At 44.4% G+C, this 9805-nt stretch overlaps 1 long non-coding RNA gene across 1 annotated transcript; it reads right to left on the reverse strand.

Moving 5' to 3' along the window:
- Positions 1-1062: 1062 nt before the first annotated feature.
- Positions 1063-6312, reverse strand: LOC116977333. The gene is made up of 3 exons (XR_004413188.1): positions 6279-6312; positions 3062-3064; positions 1063-1074 (listed from the first exon to the last, which is right to left on the reverse strand). It is a non-coding gene; the product is annotated as an uncharacterized LOC116977333 (long non-coding RNA).
- Between the last annotated feature and the right edge of the window lie 3493 nt (positions 6313-9805).

Raw genomic sequence — 9805 nt, forward strand, 5'->3', positions numbered from 1 at the left:
ACGTCTTTGGAGTGTGGGAGGAAAACAGAGCTGCTGGGGAAAACCTACACAGATCACGGGGAGAATGTACAAACTCTGTACAGACAGCACTTGTGGGCAAGATTGAACCAGGGTCTCTGGCACTGTAAAGCCCCTGTCCCACTTAGGAAACCTGAACGGAAACCTCTGGGGACCTTGCGCCCCACCCAAGGTTTCCGTGAGGTTCCCGGAGGTTTTTGTTACTCTCCCTAATGGTCGAAAGTGGTTTCCGCGTAGTCGAGCTTCTTGTATGTTCCGGCGATTATTTCAAAAAAGTAAAAACCGGCCTCGACTAAAAATAGGTTGCTGTTTTAAAAATCGGTATTTTTTTTTAGTCAAAGCCAGTTGCGATGCTAGTTAAAGATGGTTACCGGAGCTTGCAGGTAGTGGAAGGTAAGACCTCCCTGGTGGAATAAAACTGTGTGGGAAAAAAAGGTCTTACCTAGGTGAGACAGGGGCATTAGGCAGCAGCTCTACCGCTGCACCACGGTGCCGCCCTCCCTGTTGTTCCTCCAGGACTGCCGCTCAATGGGCCAGCCAGCATCTGCTGCACAGATGCAACCTGGCCCATTTAGTTCCTCCAGCACTTTGTGTTTTGCTCAAGATTCTAGAACCTGCAGTCTCTCGTGTCTGCATAGTTCTGGGGCCTATTGTCTTTCAGAGCAGACAAAGATACTTACTCCCATTGTACACTTCCTAAAGCTTCAGCATTTCAAAAGCACTTATCTGAAAGGAGTCTGAAGAAAGTGGCAAACTGAAAGTCTGCCTGCTACGTTCATACTTGATTATGTTTATTTTATTTTTTATGCAGCAAAATAGATATGTGCCAGTAGCCTATCAAGTTTTGGAGATGGCATTGATTGAAAGGATGCTTTGAGGAGATTAAAATGCTGTAAGCAAGCTTCCACAGTTGTCGGGTTTTATCTTGTTATCTTGCCAAAAACCCTCTTCATTCACCCTCTAAGAGAAGCATCCACTTCTGTTGTGTCGAAAAATTCTTTGAAATATTTACTTTCAAAGAACTATCACAAAGTTTTAATGCATCAGATCCTGGAACTCCCAATAAATTATATATGTTGCCATTGTATTTGCTGGACAATTCCATTGCAGCTCTTGCTAATGCATGAACAGGGTCAGCAACATCAGCTGACTAAAGCCCCTGACCCACTTGGGCGACCTCCACCGCGACCTCTTGCGAGTTTGCCCGCGACCCATAGTCGCGGCAAGGTCGCCACGGGGTCGTTGGAGGTCTTCGTCACTCTCCTTCATGGTCGAGAGTGGTCTCAGCGTAGTCGAGGCTTCAGTTAGGTCGTGGCGTATTTTTCAAAATGTTAAAAATTGACCTGATTAAAAATAGGTCGCCGTGAGAAAAATCAATATTTTTTTAGTCGTAGGTCTAGTCGAAGCCAGTCGTAGTACGTCATGATGCTAGTCATATGTAGTCGAAGGTGGTCAAAGGTAGTTGAAGGTAATAGCTCCGGGGTGAAAAAAAGGTCAGTAGAAAAAAAGTAATTTAAACAGCAGAACGTCACCTCTTTCACTCCAAGGCATGTTCATTAATAGCTGGAGAGTTTTTTGTGGAGGAGACTTGTATTTTAGAGATGGCACCAAAAAGGCAGCAGCACAGGGGAAGGGCACATCCCTAAAAAAAAACTGCCATGCAGATGTTGCCCACCCAGGAGGAGGAGTGGCAGGAGGTGATGCCACAGGAGGTGATAGTGCAGGAGGAGGTAGCCCTGCATGAGAGACCCCTGGAGGAGGAGACCAGGGTGGTAGTATATGTCCCCACCACCACCCCATCCTTCACTGCCTCATTTGAAGGCAGCAAAACAACCCTTTCTCCTGTGTCTGACACAACATCAGTCAGATGCCCCATTGTTGGTGAGGGAGGGCTGAAGGAAGGTTATGCCCTACACCTTCACCAGGCAGCAGGAGGGGGACCTTGAGGAATGGTTCCAGCAGAATGCCATCCTGTTCAAAAAGCAAAATGAGGGGTACATGGACAGGGACAAGAATGGCATGCTTGCCATCCACTGCCCCACATGTGTGCTTAAAGTTCCATATTTTGTCAAAGCCCAGCGCCACTCTCTTCCAGTCATCTGGTGTACTGGGACAGTCCATCACATCATCTCCATTCACCCATTGAGACCTCTTCTTGTAGTTCCTCTTCACCTTTGCTCTTCCCCTTCTGCCTTTCTTAATAGGCTGCTGAAGCAAACGGCTACTGCAAACAGCAGTAGTTGTATTTTTACTAACATCCTCCAAACTAGTTCCTTCTTGCTTGCATGGTTCAGAAAGATTAAAAAAAAACCTGGGAGGCATTTTTTAGTGAGAAAAAAATGCAGACATGACATCATTTTATCAAGTGATCATTTGAGCTGTAGACACTCGTCAATGGTCATTGTTGGTTTTCGGTGTGGTCCTCTGAGGTGGAAGGGGGTCGTGCTCATTCACAGACCAATTTGCCAGAGACTTACCTTCAGTAAGATGTACATGGTCGAAGGAGGTCTTCTTCATAGTCGAGGGAGTTCTTCAACTTAGTCGTAGGAGGTTGTGCACATAGTCGTGGAAGGTCGTAGGTCACCGCAACCTTTATTTTTTTTTAAAGTCGCTTAAGATCACCAAAGGTCGCGGTGGAGGTCTCCTAAGTGGGACAGGGCCTTAAAGGGCCCAGCATTCATCACGAGCCTCCAGATCTTTCTGAGCAATTTAAACTGTTCTATGGAGACATAAGGGGCTGCAGATGGTTGTTTACAAGAAAATACACAAGGTGCAGTAACTCAGATGGTCAGGCAACATCTCCAGAAAGCATGGATAACTGATGTTTGGGCTTAGGTTGAAGAATTGTCCCAACCCAAAAAGTCACCTACCCATGTTCCCCCGAGATGATGCCTAACCTGTTGAGTTACTCCAGCACTTTATGTATTAAATTCTCCTACCACTGCCTTCACACTCACCTGTCCTATTATTTTGAAGAACTAGTTAGATTTGCACATTAATTGGCCTTTATACTTGGCACAGAATGTGGGGGCTAGAATTTAACTGCCTAAACACCCCCTTAATGCCAGGCTAATTATTAATGCAATCTCAATCAACTTTTCTGATAGAGAAAGGGAACAAATTACATTGCCATGTTAAGTCTCTGCCTGTGGTAAATCTGAGCAGATCGATTTTGGAAAAAATGCGGTAATCGCTTTTGTTTCAATTTTCTGGCCAGGAAAATAACCTGTCCTGATGTTTTATTGTGGAGTTATGGAAACCAGTGAGGATATGTTTTCTTTTCAAATGTACAAAGAAAGAAATAGAAAACATAAGATTGAAGTTCCTAAAAATAGCACAAGAAAATATCTAGTCTCCTAACAATCGACCGGTAAAGAGGTTTTAAGATTTCTAATACTTTGCGTGTTGGAGTAACTTGACACGTCACGCAGTATCGCTGGGGAAAATGCATCGTAAACATTTTGGGTTAGGACCCTTCTTCAGACTGATTGTAGGGTAGAGCGGGGGGAAAAAGGAAGGCAGAATAGGGGGCTGGACATATCACGGCCGGCAATAGATGACCTCAGCCAATGACGTTCCCTGATAGGCAGATTTTCGAACAAAGGCTGGAACTAGAAGCAGCTCTAAGCTTGAAAGAAATACATAATTGCAAACTGTGAAGTTAGTCGAAGGACTTTTGCTGGTAGGGGTGGGGAGTGAGGAAGAAATTGGTGCAAGGTCAGCCAGGGCCAGGGGATGGGTGTTGTGGGTGTTGGGGGGGGGAGTGTTGAGGGGGGAGAATGGGGAGGGGGGAGGGCCATGTTTGTAGAAGTTACCTAAAATTGGAGAATACAACGTTCATGCCATTGGGTTGTAAGCTACCCAGGCAAAATGTTTGCGTGAGGTCTCACTCTGGCAATGGAAGAGGCTCAGGCCATAATGGTCAGTATGGGAATGGGAAGGGACATTAAAATGCTGAGCAACCGAGAGATCCAGCAGGCTTTGGCGGATCAAGCGCAAGTGTTTAGCGAAGTGGACAGCGAGTGTACGCTTGGTCTCGCCGATGTACAGGAGCCCACATCGGGAACACCGAATGCAATAGATGAGGTTAGTGGAGGTGCATATCAACCTCTGTCTCACCTGGAAGGACTGCTGGGGTCCCTGGATGGAGTCGAGGAAGGTGGTATAAGGACAATTGTTACATCTCCTGCAGTCGCAGGGAAAAGTACCTGGTCAGGGGGTGGTTTGGATGCAAAAGAATGAGTGACCAAAGAATTGCAGAGGGAGTGGTCCCTGCAGAAAATGAAAAGGGGTGGAAATGGGAAAATGTGACAAGTGGTGAGATCACATTGGAGGTGATGGAAATGTCGGAGGATGATGTGTCGGATGTGAAAGCTGGTATGGGCTCCAATACATTGGCAAAACCAAGTGTAGACTCATTGACCACTTTGACAAACAGTTGCGCTTGGTGTGAGGTCATCAGTTGGTGGCCATGATTTGTATGGCCCCCTCATCTCGTTCCACGTTTTTTTCCTGCTCCCCTCCACAATCAGTCTGACCCGATACATCACCTATCTATTTTCTCCAAAGATGTTGTCTGACGTATTGAGTTACTCCAACATTTCGTACCTATCTTTGGCATAAACCAGTCTTATTATTTTAATTTGTATGGTTTTCCTGTCCAGATGTTCACAAATAGTATTATGGCTAATTAAGATTAGATTCCTCTGGTGTTAGTGTTTTTGATTGAATTGGATTGAAAAGGAATGGAAACAGGATTCCCGGCCCACTGATTCCAAGCCAACCGTCAATCTCCCGTTCACACTTGTTCTGTTATTCACTTCTTGCACACTGTGGACAATTTACAGAAGCCAATTAATCTACATACCCACACGCCTTTGTGACGTGATTGGCAACATATGATGAACACTTTGACAGCACTGGGCCTATACTTGCTGGAGTTCAGAAGGCTGAGGAGGGTCCTTCTTGAAACTTATCAAATAGTGAAAGGCCTGGATAGAGTGGATGTGGAGAAGATGTTTCCACTAGTGAGAGAGTCTAGAACCAGGAGGATAAAAGCCTCAGGATAAAAGGACATACCTTGAGAAAGTTTCAAAGATCATTTTATTGCCACATGTACCAATTAAGGTACAGTGAAACTCAAATTACCATAGAAAGGAGAAGAAGAGGAATTTATTTAGTCAGAGAGTGATGAATCTGTGGAATCATTGCCATAGACAGCTATGGAGGCCGAGTCATTGGGTATTTTTAAAGCAGAGATTGATAGGTTCTTGATTAGTAAGGGTGTTAAAGGTTATGGGGAGAATACGATTGTGAGGGAAAGATAGATCAGCCATGATTGAATGGTGGAGAAAATTCGATGGGGTGACTGACCTAATTCTGCACATGACATAAACCAGAGCACCCGGCTGAAACCCACGTGGTCACAAGCAGAAAGTGAGAACTCCACATCGAAAACACCCGAGGTTGCGATTGAACCTGGGTCTCTCATGCTGTGAGGTAGCAGCTCTACTAGCTGTGTCACCCTAATCCTGGAAGGTGAGGTCTTCTAATTCCCTGAACATTGAAGGGGTGAGGTTGTTGAATTGTAGATCGAAAACCTACCAAGCAGTTGCAAAAAGTTGCAACAAGCAGGTGCAGGCTCGAAGGCCAAATGGCCTCCTACTGTACCTATATTCTATGTTTTCTATAATAGTGAATCATTCTCCATTTATGATTTAGAGTAATAAAGTTTGAATATAAGTAAGAGTAAATGGATGCATCATTGACCACCCTGTAGTATTGCTGAATAAAACTAATTAAATGCTAAGCTAGTCAATGAACTGTGAATATAATGAAATGGTAATGTAAATATAATGGGACAACAATAAAAATCCAATTCAAATTTTTATAGATGACAACTTTCATTGAATGCATAATTTTTTATTCAGTTTTCATAATGCTGATGGCTCCTTGTTTGGCTCTACAGTAGACATCTAACACAGACAATAATAGAAAAAAATCTACTTTTTAGATTATGCAAAACAATTGATTAATGTGCCTCATTGTTACATTTATTAACCCAGTAATACAGACATACGTAAGTGTTTTTGCATAGAATGAGGCCATTGGGCCCATCGAATCAGTGCCAGGTTTAGTAAAGATCAACCAAGCATGTCCCACCTTCCTGAACTCTTGTCTCAATCATGCAATTCTCCCTCTTACCTTCAACCTTTGCCTTGAATGCTACAGTTGGATCTGTCATCATTACCACATATTACAGAAATTAAAACAGACAATGCTGAAAGACACAGGATGCAGCACATGTGGATAGAGAATTAATGCTTCAGAATGGTAACCATTTCAGAACTGGGTATGGGAGATTTAAAAAAGATATATCTTACGTTGTAGAGAGATGTCAGAGGTGGTTGGACAGAGCTGATGGGGAGGACTGTGAGGTGAGGTGAGATCAAATGGGTTTATTGAGTTAATTAGAGCATAGTACAATGCCATTAGGCAGGAGCTAAGGTGAGTAGATTGGGATCAGTCAAGGACATGTGCGAAAGGCCAGTTGATCAAAGTGCATGAAGAAAAAGGGAGCGTATGTCAGGTTTAAGAAGGCAGCATCGATCGAGGCTTAAAAGAAATATAACGCAAATAGGAAATAATTCAAGCCAGCATTAGAAGGGCCAGCAAGGGCCATGAAATGTCACTGGTGAATCAGATTAAGAAAAATTGAAAGGCTTTTCACAGAAACGCTAAAATATAAGAGGGTTACCAGGGAGAAGTTGGAACCACTCGAAGATAAAGGAGGAAATCTATACGTGGAATTGGAGGATGCAGGTAAGGTAGGAAATGAGCACTTTGGGTGGTAGGTTAATTGGCCTCTGTACATTTTCCCTAGTGTGTTGATGAATGATCAGCCATGATCATATTGAATGGCGGTGCAGGCTCGAAGGGCCGAATGGCCTACTCCTGCACCTATTTTCAATGTTTCTATGAGAGGTAGAATCTCGGCAGAGTTTTTGGGAATGTAGGGGAAATAAAATGCGATGAATGGGTGGTTGATGCTCAGCATAGACACAATGGGCTAAATGGCATGCTTTTGTGTTGCAATATACGATCTATGATCAATAAATAATCTTGAACTTCTTGCATTCTCTATGGTGAACTATGGGTGAAAGATATCATACATTGAATGTGTTCTGTGTAAAATTATATGGTTAATGTTCTCCAATTTTAGGTAGTCCCTGCTTTCTCCTTCTTTCCACTCCCCTTTCCAGCTCTCCCACAGCCCACTGTCTCCGCCTCTTCCTTTCTTCTTCCCACCCCCTACATCAGTCTGAAGAAGGGTCTCGACCTGAAACGTCGCCTATTTCCTTCGCTCCACAGATGCTGCCTCACCCGCTGAGTTTCTTGAATACAATATTTTGATAAGTGTAGAACAATCATGTTTAAATCTAGTAGTTTACTATTATTTACATACTAACATTATCAGAGTCATGAGTAATTGATCTTCATCTGACCCAACCAAGCACACTGAAAGTGATTGTTAACACTGTCATTGTCCAAAAAAGCAAAGTGCAGACAATGCTGAAAATCAGAAATAAAACAGCAAATAATGTTTTGATGTTTAAGAAGGAACTGCAGATGCTCGAAAATCGAAGGTAGACAAAAATGCTGGGGAAACTCAGCGGGTGAGGCAGCGTCTATGGAGCTAAGGAAATAATGTTTTGAGCAAGTCAGACATCCTGCAAAGAGAGAGAAGCAAAGTTAACAATTTAGATGGATAAACATACAGTTGTTTGTCTTTCAGAAGTAATGTTTGCAAACCTTCATGAAAAAATAAAAGACCTGTACTTCAGCAGATTTTATTTGGGAAGTGTGTAAAGGGGAGAAATACAGTCTGATCCAACCATTTCGCCGAACACTTGCACTTGATCCATCAAGTCCTGTTGGATCTCCCAGTTGCTCATTTTAACTTCCCTTCCCATACCAACCTTATTGTTCTGGGCCTCTTCTACACAAACGGGAGGAACGGCATCTCATATTCCGCTAGGGTAACATACATCTCAAAGATATGAACAGTGAATTCTCCAATTTTAAGTGATATCCCCCCCAATGCTAAAGCTGTGTTGCCTATGGTTTTTGAAATGCTAAAGCTGTGTTGCCTTTGGTTTGGAAATTCTAAAGCTGTATTGCCTTTGGCTTGGAAATGCTAAAGCTGTGTTGACTATGGTTTGGAAATGCTAAAGCTGTGTTGCCTAATTAAACTTGCCTTGCCGAATTAAAGTTGCCTTGCCTAATTAAAGTTGCTTTGCCTAATTAAAGTTGTCTCGCCTAATTAAAGTTCCCTTGCCTAATTAAAATTCTCTTGCCTAATTAAAATTCCCTTGCCTAATTAAAATTCCCTTGCCTAATTAAAATTCCCTTGCCTAATTAAAATTCCCTTGCCTAATTAAAGTTGCCTTGCCTAATTAAAGTTGCCTTGCCTAATTAAATTTGCATTGCCTAATGAAATTTGCATTGCCTAATGAAATTTGCATTGCCTAATTAAAGCTGCCTTGCCTAATTAAAGTTGCCTTGCCTTCTATGTACTTAAAAGTCTAATCTTGACCACTTCCTGTTTGCACTTTATTTTGATTTTAGAAAAAAATGCTACCACGTACGGCTGTGCTTTTTGGCCATCTTACTCAGAGTCCCACTCCACTCATCAGATGCCAAAGATTTTTCCCATTGATGAAAAATAAAAGAGTTATTAGTGTTTTAAAAATGTTGGGATTCTCTCTCCTGTCAATCACGAGATGAAGGGCACGCCCCTTCTGGTGGGAGGGGGGAGGGACTATAAAACCCAGAAGTGTGGGTGTGGTTCAGTCTCTGCAAGATGGTGCAATGACAATAAAGTTGAATCTGAATCTGAAGACTCACTGTCTTTAGTGGCCTTGCACCCTGCTTGAAATGGTATGAAACTGCACTTGAATTTGGTGGCCTTGCACCCTGCTTGAAGTGGTAAGAAACTGCACTTGAATTGGGTGGCATTGGAAATGGAATTTCAAGGAATAGCCGTGAGTCAACTGCCAGCCCACCAGCCGTGAGTGAGTGAGCTGCCAGCACAACAGGCTTGAGCGACTGAGCCGCCAGCACAACAGGCTTGAGCGACTGAGCCGCCAGCCCAATAATCCCTTCAGCCGACAACATCCATAATAGCGCTTCAGAAAGCGTGAACACATGATCAAGTCGTGCTGCGCGCTCCGCTGGGCTTCTTGAAATTCTACAACATGGCTGTGGCGGTCGTTATCGCAGCACGGCCGCGGACAAGCGCAGTTGAAAAGTGGCCATCGCGCAAGTCACAGGGGACAACCTCCTCTCCGTCTCCCCTGCCCGATCATCTGTTACTCTGGTGGGTGCACTTACTCTCGTGGAAGCCACGATCGGCCGGCCCTCCGCTGTTTTTCACCATCCTCAAATCGCTACGGGCATCGCTCTGGTCCACGCCAGCTGCAGCCTAGCTTGGGCCCGGCGCTTGATGGGGAGGCGTGTGCTTGTGGTCAGGTAGGTGCTGCCTCTATCCCCTCCCTCTCCCTCTCTACCCCCTCCCTGGGGCAGAGAAAGAGAGAGGGGGGTGAGAGAGGGGGGAGGGAGGGGGAAGAGATGGAAGGATGGAGAGGGGATGGAGAGTGGGGGAGGAGAGTGGGGATGGAGAGGGGGAAGATGAGGGGGAAGAAGAGGGAGAGAGGGGGGGAGATGGGGGGAGAAAGCCCACCCCTCTCTACCACCCACCCCACTCTGCCCACCCCTCCCTCTCTGC

The sequence above is a fragment of the Amblyraja radiata genome, chromosome 9, assembly GCF_010909765.2.
Source record: "Amblyraja radiata isolate CabotCenter1 chromosome 9, sAmbRad1.1.pri, whole genome shotgun sequence".
NCBI lineage: Eukaryota > Metazoa > Chordata > Chondrichthyes > Rajiformes > Rajidae > Amblyraja > Amblyraja radiata.